Raw genomic sequence first — 13381 nt, 5'->3', positions numbered from 1 at the left:
GCTTGCAAAGCTTACCTATAAGTGAAGGGCAAAATAATCTTAGATATAGTCTTTATGTACATTTATCAGAGAGAACCTCAAAAAAGCAATGACCTATATATCTACTGTTTGACCTAGTATCTGGATAACCTTCAATTTATAACTTTGCTGACCTTCCTCTTATTCCATCCCATCATTAAATGATACGCATATATATATGTGTACACACATTTATATGTGTGTGTATTTTAAGGTTTGGCTTATGAAATTGACAATGTTCATTCACTTGTGACCTACAAAATGGCAACTTTCATATGGTTTAAATTAGCATGTATTAATCTGTATGTATCTAATTGCATACCTGATTATCTGTGCCTCACATTATTTGCTTGGGATAATTGTACTGGTTGCAACCTGTCCCATGCATATTATACAATGTAACTGATATTTTATTTCTTCACAATAGTTATTTGGTTACATTTTAGAGATGACCTTTTAGAGATGCCAAAGCAATTTTATAAAGAGTCAACAGGAAGGGAGCAAAGACTCACAGAGGAAAATAACTCCTAATGTAAACTACATTGTAAGTAATGCAAGTATTGCATTACAGAAAACAAATACAGCTTTCTAATAAGATTTGTCATCAGCTATAAACTAGGTTCTAGGAGATAACTCCATATCTATCAAAGTAGTATCTTACTTTGAAATTATGAAGAAACTCTGTTGAATTTATCAACAGTATAAACAAACAAATATAGAAATGCATCTGACTAGAGTACTGGGCATTGTGTAGATAGACTTTACATCTGCTTGAGAATTTCATTTATCAGTCATTGTGCAAAATTTCCTTAATGATCTCGAATCAGTGTGGTGAATTTTATTTTGATCATATATCCACTGCTTATGATAATTTTATAAGCCAAATATTTACAAGACACTACAGTTTGCTCTAAAATTGAACTCAGATCAATGAATTGTCTTTAGAATATTTTGCTTCAAATCATTAACTTTTAGCACATATCATTTATACTAAAATTGTTTAATATTTTAGAGATTAAACTCATCTGTGATGCTGATATCTAATATGATGAAGTGATATTGATAAATTAATAGGACATTTTTCATTTATTTGGAACCCACTGTGAGTAAAGTTTGACACTATAGGACAGAGAACAGAGAAAGATGGCAAACATGGACAGGTCTTGATTTCCATGTAATACAGTTCAGGAGGTGGGCATATGTGTACATGGAAAAAGCTAAGAGGCTCTAGAAATTAGAGATGATACTAAATATGGGGTAAGTCTAGATTTATTTAGCCTCAAGCTTTATAGTAAAAGCCATATTTAAGTATCTCATGGGCATTGCAATAGATAGAAAAATTGGCCACAGCCCTTCTCTCTTCCCTATATCTACTTTGTTTTCAATGAGACTTCGCAGGTCCTCCCATCCAAGAGTTTGACTCTGTTAGACTGGCCTTGGGCCTTGCTTTGACCGATAGATGGCTGCAGAAGTGACAATGTGCCAGTGCTGAACCTTGAACTCGAAAGACCTTGCATTCCCATTATTCCTCTTGGGCCTCTTCCTCTACCATTTGAATAAGTCAGAGCTATCCTGCAGGAAGATAAGGCCATGTGGACCAGAGCCTAGTGAGTCCAGTTGCCCCAACTGAGACAGAGATGTGAGAAAATCCAGTGGCAAAGACCAGGAAACTCAGACCCATAAGAAGGTCTAGCTGAGACCAGAAGAACTGCACAACTGGACCCAACCTATTCACAGAATCATGAGCTAAATAATGATTCTGTGGGGAATCATTATTGGGGATGGTTTATTTCTCAGCAATAGATAATGGAGACAGCCATAAATGTTAGAGAATATCATATTTGCTGATACCAATGATTGTTAATATATAGTGAATTCTTCATCACAAGAATGGGAAGATTTGCAAAATTGTCCCTGAGTTTTCCACAGATACTCATATTATCCATTTAACTCTATAGATCCTGAGTATATTTTAAATGTCATAACCTAAATTGCATAAAATCTAGGCATCTAAAACTTTCTGAAATTATCTTTTTTTAAACTCTATTTACAAAAGTAGTTTTTTATACCTTTAAATAAGTGCAGAATTCCAAGATTACCTTCAGTTGAACCATATGTGTATCATTAGCAGTGTCCCAAACACCCATTAAAATTGGTGAAGAACTAACTTTTTTAAAGGCAAGTTTATTTCCTTTCTAGCATTTTGACAAAAAGATTCTGTAACACATGTGTGGACAAGAAAACTGAGGAAGCAAATGTATAATGTAATGTGAGAAAAGGAACAATTCTATGAATTCATAGACTGGAGCTCCTGAGCTGACTGCAAGCAAGTCAGAGAGAGGGATTGTTTTTAAGATAGTTTGGATATATATTGCCTTTCTCTGTCTCATTAGTATAGATAGCACTGTGAATAACACTTGAAGATAAGGTCCTATAACCAACTGGATGGTACTGAGAAACAAAATCCCTCTCTCCATCAAGGAGTCATGTCCTACATACCAGCTGAGGCTTCTAGATGTGGACAGGGAATGTCTATAATTAATCTAGGTTAAAAGGAGCAAAACTGTGAAGCAAAATCCATGGCTTGTGTACTAGACATTAATGAAGAGTTTGCTGCTGCTACTGTCCCTCAGGATGCCAAAAATAACTACAGATGTGCTAATAATGTCTGGGAATATAAATCTATACTCCAAATTACAGTGACTTCTCGACATTGGGTATCAAGTCAGGAAAGAGGTCATAGACCAGGAAAATCTTGATATGGATATTTTAGCAGCTCATTAAATTTAAATCACAAGGCTATTCAATTTGACTGTGTCACCTGGAATTGGTAGATGGTGTTCATCTTTAACTAAACTGGTAACAGGAATAATTTTCTCTTAAGAATGGATACACAGATCATGTGATGGCAAAGGTGCAGGGAGATGGCCTCTGTAGTCTTCTACAATGCACCTTTCACATGGGCATTGGCAACTGTTTAATTTGGCTCAGTGGTTCTTTGCCTCCAAATCACATACATATACTGATATTCTGAACTTGCATACTTTTTCCCAGCAAATGTAAGATAACGTTAACTTAAACTACAAGATAAATGACTAAACTTGGCCCTATATGGCTGCTTCAATTGACAGAATTATACGTGAAATTAAATACTATTTATTTGCATTTATTGAGATAGTTTCTAAAGAAAATGTTAATATCTCCCTAACTTAGGACCTGAAATAATACTTTCATATTTATATTTGATAATTTCACTGTGGGAAATGGTATCCTAAATATTTAATTTTTATATAAACATGGGACATCCAGCGAATCATCTTGGTTGCTTAATCTTTTTAGCTAGTGTTTTAAATTTATCTTCTTGCCTAGTAGTAAGAAGACTCCTTTTTAAGCAACCAAAAGGATACCTGGTCTTGTCTACAAAATCTTTGATACTGAGGAAGGCATATCTTCCCTGTAGCCATAGGAAGCAACTCCCTCCCTGGTACCATTTAATTGCCTACCTTGACCATCAGAAGCCCTCCCTAGAAAATGTTCTACACTAGCTAATTGCTAGTGTGTGTTTTCCCAAAGATTTAGCGTAAGATTTTCCAGAATCACTCCACATTATCTATGGATTGCTTAAACCCAAATGTGTGTGCATGTGTGTATTATGATAAAAGTAGCATTTCAAATTGTAAAGAAATACTGATCTTAAAAATAATGTGCAGGGCTTCCCTGGTGGCGCAGTGGTTGGGAGTCCACCTGCCGATGCAGGGGACACAGGTTCGTGCCCCGGTCCGGGAATATACCACATGCCGTGGAGTGGCTGGGCCCGTGAGCCATGGCCGCTGAGCCTGTGCGTCCGGAGCCTGTGCTCCGCAAAGGGAGAGGCCACAACAGTGAGAGGCCCGCGTACTGCAAAAAAAAAAAATAATAATAATAATAATGTACAAATGTTCTTACAATAACTGATCAATAATTTGGTAGGAGTTAAAATGTTTTCAGATGCCTACCTCACATCTTACACCAAAATGAACTGAAGATAGTTAATCAATTCAAAATTAATATGTAAAAATAAAATTAGCATTTTTTTCTAATCACAAGCTAGAAGAATGTAATTTCTAAATGACTTGTCTACACCAACAATAAAATTAATCATGGAAATCTTGATAGAGCTATTTAGATACTAACCAGTATCAAAATTACAATAAAATTAAGAAGTAAGAGATAAACTTAAGATGTGATGATGAGCTGACATACTAGAATATACCAAAGGAGAGCTTCCCTGGTGGCACGGTGGTTAAGAATCCGCCTGCCAAGGCAGAGGACACGGGTTCAAACCCTGGTCTGGGAAGATACCGCATGCCGCGGGACAACTAAGCCTGTGCGCCACAACTACTGAGCCAGCACTCTAGAGCCCATGAGCCACAACTACTGAAGCGCTCACGCCTAACGCCCATGCTCTGCAACAAGAGAAGCCACCGCAATGAGAAGCCTGCGCACCACAATGAAGAGTAGCCCCCACTCTCCACAACTTGAGAAAGCCTGTGTGCAGCACCAAAGACCCAACACAGCCAAAAATAAATAAATAAATTAATTAATTAATTACTTTAAAAAAAAGAATATACCAAAGGGTGGTTAATGTTCTTATTCTACAAAGACATCATAATAATATAATTAATGAATGCAAGAGTAAAAAATATCATTAAAAAACAATATAATTTTAACATGTAAAATGATTAGCAGTACTAGTAATTGCAGAAATACAAATGTAAGCAACTTTTTTTAAACCAAATTATAATTGTTTTTAAATCTAAAACTCAGAATTGACACTATAAACTGTTGCTTTTATTTCTTGCTGGTAGGTATGTATATTGATCCAAATTTTCTGGAAAGTAATTTAACAATAAGGATTAAAAACCTTAAAATAATCTTTCCTTTTGACCCACTTCTAGAAATCTATTCAGGAAATGTAACTAGATGTTAGCCCAAATAATTTTGTGTAAAGATATTTCTCACACTGTGAGTGACAGACTTGTGGGGGAGGGAAGATAAAGCACTTAAAGGATCAAGATGAAATTAAAAGTATGAATGCCTTTAAACAAGGTGATACTATGTTGAAAAATAAGTCCCCAAATTATTTAAGGATGATGGGAAATGATTGCAGTGTATGATTATATAATAGGAAGGTGGTTTTAAAAAAAAACAATATGTGCTGTTTGATACCAACTGTATAAAAATAATCTAGCTCTTTTTCATGGATAAAATTATTAGAATTGTATACAAAAAATTACACCAATTGATCAAATTCACATGACTTCAAGTTTACTTCATGTATTCTTAAATTTAAGCCATAAGTAAATATTACAATATTATCATTCCCATTTTAAAATCTCACACAGCAGGTAAATGGCTGATCCAGGATTTGAAATAAGATGGTTCTATTTTCCAAAACTGCTTTTCCACTTTGCTATACTAGTGAAACAAGAACAATTCAGGATTTCACCTTTTCAGTCTGTTAACCTTCATTAAATAGCATTTTAGGTTTTCCCCTAGTAAGTATTCATCACTTACACACCGGAAGCTTTATATATACATATGCATTATCTAATTTAATTCTCATAATAACTCAATGAAAGTAAGTAGTGGTAGTCTCATTTTACTAATGAAGAAAATAAGGTTTAAAGAGGTAAGTTTCTTACCCAGTCTCTGAGCTAGGCAGGAGCAGAGCTGGATTGTAGCATGTCTCTTTGACTCCTATGCTTTTCTGACTCCTGCTCAATAGTTAACTGTAAGAAATACACTCACATATATTAAATCATATCTTTCAAAACCCCTGAAATGTTGCTCTGAAGTAGGCAGTTCTGTATTTTATTATTGTGTGGCTAACCCACAGCATCCAGGAGTGGACTGAGCTGTTGTAATTTACTCGTGTATCAAAAAAGTAAAAATTTACAGGGAGTTGGTTACAAATAATATTTCTAGCAAAAGTAGCCACGAGGGAGAATGTGTATACTCCTTGATATTCCACAATAATCAGTAGACTAAATATTTTCAACTGCATCTGCTACACAGTGTAGGAACTACCCTTGTAAATCAGGAAAAAAAGAACTCTACTCCCCTCCTCCACAAAAGCCCCTACAACTATGTCTAGAGCAGGAGACTAGGAAATCAAGACACGGGGACGTTAATTATGAGAGTAGATTTAGGTGAGGGATGGATTTGTCAGGATCCATGTCTTTGTTCCCTCGAAGACTATATAGGAAAAAATGTACCTATATAGGAAGGCTTATTTCATAACCAATACCAGAAAACAAACAACAAGATGCCATAAGATGTTTTCTGTCTCCTGGAACTAATGTCTTGGTAATTAGACACAGAAGAGGCTTCCTGAATCTCCAGCTTGCTGGTTTTCCCCGTGAGTATTTAGCGCGTCTTGGGAGACCGCCTAAGCTTCCCTGGAGGACTTTAGCTCTAAAATGAGAGCTGCAATAACTTGTCTGCAGAAATTTTACTTATGTTTATGGGATGTGAAAGTAAATTCAGTAAGTTAATGCGTGGGCACACCAGTTAAATGGTGCAGATAATTGTTCTACTTCATATTTATACATTCAGTCAGTGATAGGCTCACATCAAATCAGTTCTCTACCTGCTGAGAAATGAAGGCAGCCAATAGAATCAGATCAAAACTAATGTCATTTGAACATAGTAGAAGTCAAATCTACTTCATTAATCTGCTACCTCAACGCTCTCTCCAGTTTGTGTATGTAGCAGAAGGAACACTGGATTGGGAGTCAGAACATTAATAATAATATTAAATAATTACAACCGCTAACATTTATTAAGGACCCTTCAGGGATTTTATTGATGACCTGTATTCACTTATAATCACATCTCTAAAAAGTAGGGTATATTTTCATCCCCTTTTCATAGGTGAGGAAATGGAGCCTTGGAATGGCTAAGTATCCCTGTTCTCATACAGCTAGGTAAGGCAGGAAGTATATAGAGACCACCACACTGTTAAGCACTGCGCTATGCCAAGTACATTGGAGGTGCACAAAAGGGCCTGTAGAGGCCATGAGACAAGCACATCAGGTAGTAAGAGAACATGGTTGCATCCCTCAGGAATTCTCATGTTCACTAGGGACCATGAGTATCGTGCTTTCCTCAATGTTTTATGTTTAAGAAGAAAGTACAAAATTGAGGTTCCTGTGCTCAAATCCTAATCAATTGTGAGATACTCATCCCTTCCCTGCTGCTTATAGCCCTTCACTTCCTCATGTCCTTTGCCTCCATTCACATTGGCCTACAGACTTCTTAATGCCACCAAATGAGTCCATCAAAATGTGACTATTCTGAGCAACTATCACTATTTTCAAAGGGAAATATCAACAAAAATAAAGCACTGTTGTGTTTATTAAATAACTTCTGAAGCTTGTGGATTTTTAAAAAGTTGTTTTGTGGCTGTTGACTTCTCTGCAAGACGAAAATCACGATTCCAGATGAGGGTCGCAGTCATGGAGACCTGTATGATTTTATTAATCCCTTGATGCCACAGGTAGTTTAGACACGGGGATGACAGTAATCTACCATTTGTTGTTTAAAGGTTCCAAACTCTTGTGTGAAATTAAAATGTTCTGTTATGTGGGCCTAACTGGAAAATCAGTTTTTAGCATGCTGATTAATTCAAGGTCATATCTATTAAGTGGCTGATTCTTTTTTTTTTTTTTTTTTTTTTCCTTTTGCGGTACGTGGGCCTCTCACTGCTGTGGCCTCTCCCGTTGCGGAGCACAGGCTCCGGACGCGCAGGCTCAGCGGCCATGGCTCACGGGCCCAGCCGCTCCACGGCATGTGGGATCTTCCTGGACTGGGGCACGAACCCGCGTCCCCTGCATCGGCAGGCAGACTCTCAACCACTGCGCCACCAGGGAAGCCTGAGTGGCTGATTCTTAGTTCAATGTCTTGTCAGTCCCAATTACAAACTATCCTGTGGAGGTTTTCCTGACAAAAATAAATGTAACCCTCTGTTGCATTGCATCATGTGAATGTTAACCACAAAGGGGCAAAATTTTTCAATTTTATTTATTAGTTTGTTTCTTTTTAGATAGCAGTTACTTCTATTGCTTTCATTATATGCAGCCCAGAACCAATATGATGCAATATCAAGTTTAACAGTTGTAGGAGTTTTCAGAAATTACAGATGTTACTATTGAAACTTTCTCTAGTGAAAAAGAAAATGAGACAATTTACATGAAAAGCTGAAAAAATATATAGGCAATCCTAGTAAACCCATTCTATAAAAAAACATTACCTGGTTCACCAATAAAAGCTTTTTGTTTGTCAGACCACTATTATTCAGACTGAAACATACCTCCCACCTTTTATGTTAAACTGCCCAACTAATTCAAATAACCTAAGAATATGCAATAGATTATTAAAAATTGACAGTAAAATCATCAAAATGTCACTGACATTATATGACTAAATGCCACTTAGGTGAATCATACATAGACACTATTAAACAAGGGCACATGAAGGCAGCCCCCTACCCGACCCCATAAACACCCCACTTAAAATAAAGTAATAAAAAACAATACAGGAGTTCTTATGAAGAGATGAGTTATCTTTTTTTTTCTTTTAATCATTATTCAGACTCAGGCATTTAAAGAGTTGTCTAAAAACCCTCCAGTCAAATGCTTTGTGCAGCATTCAGTATGTAACACTAGCTAATGGGAAAAGCAGGTGGTGGAAGAGAGAACTTTCTGTTGTCATGCTGAAGAGTGTGTCAAAGAAGATTGTCATTTGAAACTCTGTTGTCAGCAATGAAGGATTCCAAATGCAGCTGAACCCAGAGCTCTGACTGTGGTATGTTTAAATAAATATATCAATCTAGAAATTCTCTTTTACTTTTCTGTTTTCTTAAAAATATGTAAGAAGCCAGCTAAGAATAATAGATATTGATTTCAGAATTGGAGATAAGTGTATCTGTTTTTTCAAAATACTAGAAATGTATTTTTAAAAATAAGAAATATATGATCTAAATTGTTATATTTTAAGCATCAGTGTTTATCTCACATAACAGATGCTGCCTCTCTGAAGTTTTGACTATTTTTAAGTCATCTGATTTTTGGTTTCAATGAAATAGGTATTTACCAGTTCTACTCTAAAATTTGTTCTTGATTCAGAAATACATGAAATATGATCACTTGTAAAAGTATGTCTTTTTAAGATGTTCTTAAGAAATTATTATACAAGATGCTTTAGTAAATAATTTCAGTCAAAGTAGAATATCTGAGAAAATATCTGAATTTAAAGAAACATATCTTATAACATTAAATGTTAAAATAAATAAGTGACACAACTATGAAATTTATTGTGATTTAAACTAGGGAACAAAATGTTTTTCAACCTGCCGTCTTTATTTTCTTATGCTTTTAAGGTGATAAAATTAATTAATTTGTCCCATTCTGAAGGCTTTATTTTCATTTGTTTTAAAAATGTCAACTGCTTCCCTTTGGAGAACAGAGGTTCAACTTCTAAATCTGCATTCAAGGTTAAATCACCTAAAATAGATAATCACTGATATGGAAATAAGTGTTCTTTTCTTTGAGAAAAATAAGTACTTAAAAGATTCATCATATAGTATTTAAAATATAAAAATCAGTGAGCAGGAAAGTATACTTAAATGTATCCTCGGTAAATTACTTTCACTAAGATTGATTATATTTAAAGGTCACATATTAAAAAAGTATTTATTTCATTGAGAACCCAATAGAAAACCACAGTCTGCTCCATCATAGACTATTCTACTTAGAAAGGCTTGGCTTTTGGTTTTCATTAGAAAAAACAGAAAAACTTTGATTTTAAGCAAATAAAAATGGGTAGAGAGAGAATAATACAAGATAGTCTAAAGAAACAGCACTTAGTTTAATGCCTGTTACATTATAGAATTACAATCAGTATTTTGTTTCTCTCTTCCCTTTGGTTCCTTTTTAACTTCTGAAAAGAATATTTATACCTGCTTCATAATTTGTATTCTTTCTATGGGTATATGCCTTATTCTATGGTATTGAGAGTCACAATTATCCAGTTATGCAGGTCAGGTGTTTTGGATCCAATCTGAAGTCTCAACTTCAATGATTAATTTTCGATCTTCTTTGCAATTCCATTGATACTGTGCTGCTCAATGAACCGGCTGCATTCCATAGGACACTCCAAATGTGAAAAACTGATTCCCCTTAAATAAAATAACTGAAGTCACTAGTGGAAAAATTCACCTCGAAGACCAAGCGTTTGATACATCATTCAGAACAATTCATTGTTTGAACCATCTTGAGAGAAGTAGGAAATGTACTTTTCCATAATTATACCTGATTTTAACGGAATTAATACTCAGCCATCAATAGGAAAGAAGCTTTATATTTGAGGACTCTTTTCAGGGAAGAGTATATGCTGCGTAATTTTACTTGATATTCATAAGAATATGTGTATTTTATTATCTTAAAAGCAAAACTATAAGCAAAACTTCACTAATTGTCAGGTTACAATATTTTTTAAAATTATCTGTGGGCATTTTTTTCTCAATAAATGAGAGATGACATTTGGTGATATTTAAGGTTCAAATTTCACATCCCAAGAAATTTTAGCTGTGGGAAGTTTTAAACAAAATATGTATGTTTCTTTTTCTAAACAGATACCTTACAACAGTGGTTGTCAGACTGGGAACATCCAAATCACCTGTAGGGCTTATTAAAAAACAGATGACAGAGCTCTAACCCCAGAGTTTCTGATAACAATAATTCCAGTTGAGACCGGAGAATTTGTGTTTCTAGCAAGTTCTCAGGTGATGTTGATGCTGCTGGTACTAGTACCGCATTTGAGAACCACTGCCTTAAGTCTTCCCTTAATATCTCCAGTGTACTCTGCATTTTGAGAGCCTATCATATGCCAGACCCTGTACTAAGTCTGGATATTCCTTGATGAATAAAACAGGCAGAATTCCTACCCTTGCAAAGCTTGTAGTCATCTAGTGGTAGAGTCAGAAAATAAATAGTAAACCAACAAGTAAATAACTATTTACAAGTTGTCATTGAGTGGGTCATTAGGTAGTGGAAGAGGGGTTACTTGGGGTGATCAGGAAGGCAACCTCTCAGAAGGTTGTTTTTTTTTGTTTTTTGGGGGTTTTTTTTTGCGGTACGCGGGCCTCTCACTGTTGCGGCCTCTCCCGTTGCGGAGCACAGGCTCCGGACGCGCAGGCTCAGCGGCCATGGCTCACGGGCCTAGCCGCTCCGCGGCATGTGGGATCTTCCCGGACCGGGGCACGAACCCGTGTGCCCTGCATCGGCAGGCGGACTCTCAACCACTGCGCCACCAGGGAAGCCCTCAGAAGGTTTTCAAGGCAAGAACTGAAAGGTGAGAAGTCAGCCGAGGGGGGGAGTGGGAGAAAGAGGCATTCCAGGCAGAGAGGTGCCTCATGAGGTGAGGGCCCTGAGGTGGGAAAGAAACTGACACGTAGCCTGTGTGGCAGGAACACAGAGACTGAACACCAGGATGGCCGAAATGAGAGGAGACAGAGAGGTGAGCAAGCACACCATTACAGTGGGCCTGTGCTGGGGAGTCTGGATTTTATTCTAAGTTTAAAGGGTTTTCAACAGATTTCTGTTTTCAAAAGATCACTCTGTACATGACAGGGGGGGAACAGTGATGGAAGTAAGCTGGCGTTATAGCATCCCAGCTGAGAGATGATGGTGGTTTAGCCAGGAGTGCTTGCACTTAAGGTGGATACATCAGTTTCCAACATCAAAACGTGTATAGATGTATGATTACAGAGATGACAGTTATTAAAAATTCACAGTGAGGTTGATTAAAATGACATGTGAAGAAGGGAAAAAAGAAAGCAGGTTTGAAAGCAAAATTATACTTGTTTGTGTGTGTGAGAGAGTCACCAAGTATACTAGGACTGTAGGTGATTTTTTTATTCCCTTTATTTTTTATGCAATAAGAAAAAATGCACATTATTATAGCATTTCCAAATTCACATATATCATTGAAAAGAAAAAACTGTGACTTTGAGAAGACAACCACAAGTTGAATGACTAATTGAGTCATTCGTGTGCGTGTGTGTGTGTGTGTGTGTGTGTGTCAGTGCCTACACATGCATATATACAAAGTATATGGGTATAGCACTATCCAAAGTATAGTGGATATAAAATGAATATAGTTCCAGTCATCAAAGAGTTTGTAGTTAGTTGGGGTGGATAAGAATAGGGACATAAGAGCAACTCTGACTCAAATGTTAGAGTGCATAAGATTCATCCTTTATGTTCTTTGACAGTCCTTTCAGGTACCAATTTCTCCTAACACAACCAACACCCTAATAGGTCTTGAATACACTCTCCCATTTCCATGACCTGTGCCTTTGCATGCAGAGTTTTCTCCCCTTTCTTCTATTCATTTTTCAGGAATCAAGTCACATACCACTTTTTAAAGTCTATTTTTAGAGCAATTTTAGATTTACAACAAAATTAAGAGGGAGGAACAGAGATTTCCCATATCCCCCAGCCCCCACACATGCATAGTCTCCCCCATTATCAGCATCACTCACCAGAATGGTACATTTTTTACTAAGGGTCAACCTACATGGGCACATCATAATCACCCAAAGTCCACGGTTTACCTTAGGGTTCACTCTTGATATTGTACATTCTATGGGCTGAATAAATGTACAATGACATTTATACAGCATTATAGTAATATACAGAGCATTTTCACTGTCTAAAAATCCTCTGTGCTCTGCCTATTCATCTCTCCCTTACTCTTGCCCCCTTGCCAGCAACCACAGATCTTATTTTTAGTGTTTTTGTGGTTTCCAAAGCTTTGTCTTCTCCAGAATGTCATATAGGTGGGATCATACAGTATATAGGCTTTCCAGATTGGTTTCTTTTACTGAGCAATATCCATTTAAGATCCCTCTATATCTTTTTCATAGCTTTATAACTCATTTACTTTTAATGATGAACAATATTCCATTGTCTGGATGTACCACAGTTTTTTTAATCTATTCACCTGCTGAAGGACATCTTGGTTGCTTCCAATTTGGGGCAATTATTAATAAAGCTACTATGAACATCCACATGCAGGTTTTTGTGTGGACATAGGTTTTCAATTTCTTTGGGTAAATACCAAGGAGCACAATTTCTGGATCATATGGTAAGATTATGTTTAGTCTTGTAAGAAACTCCCAAACTGTCTTCCAAAGTAGCTGTACCATTTTGCATTTTCACCAGCAATGAGTGAGAATTCCTGTTGCTCCACAATCCTCACCATCATTACTGTTGTCAGTGTTCCAGATTTTGGCCATGCTTACAGATGTGTAATGGTA

At 36.4% G+C, this 13381-nt stretch overlaps 2 protein-coding genes across 3 annotated transcripts in view; one reads left to right on the top strand and one right to left on the bottom strand.

Moving 5' to 3' along the window:
* The window catches only part of ANO3 (anoctamin 3), a 275901-nt gene that overhangs the window by 107880 nt on the left and 154640 nt on the right, over positions 1–13381 (top strand). Inside the window, exon 1 of one of the 2 annotated variants that reach the window (XM_060303400.1) lies at positions 8770–8865. The exons of the other annotated variant lie outside the window; for it this stretch is intronic. The gene's annotated coding sequence lies outside the window, so the exon portion shown is untranslated. Of the gene's footprint in view, positions 1–8769; positions 8866–13381 lie in introns of those variants that run through there. 2 annotated transcript variants of the gene reach the window in all.
* The window catches only part of MUC15 (mucin 15, cell surface associated), a 107351-nt gene that overhangs the window by 7782 nt on the left and 86188 nt on the right, over positions 1–13381 (bottom strand). The window lies entirely within an intron of this gene.

This window comes from Globicephala melas, chromosome 8 (genome assembly GCF_963455315.2).
Source record: "Globicephala melas chromosome 8, mGloMel1.2, whole genome shotgun sequence".
Classification (NCBI taxonomy): Eukaryota; Metazoa; Chordata; class Mammalia; order Artiodactyla; family Delphinidae; genus Globicephala; species Globicephala melas.
Note: the sequence above shows the minus strand (reverse complement) of the source record. Positions and strands in the feature narration are given on the sequence as shown.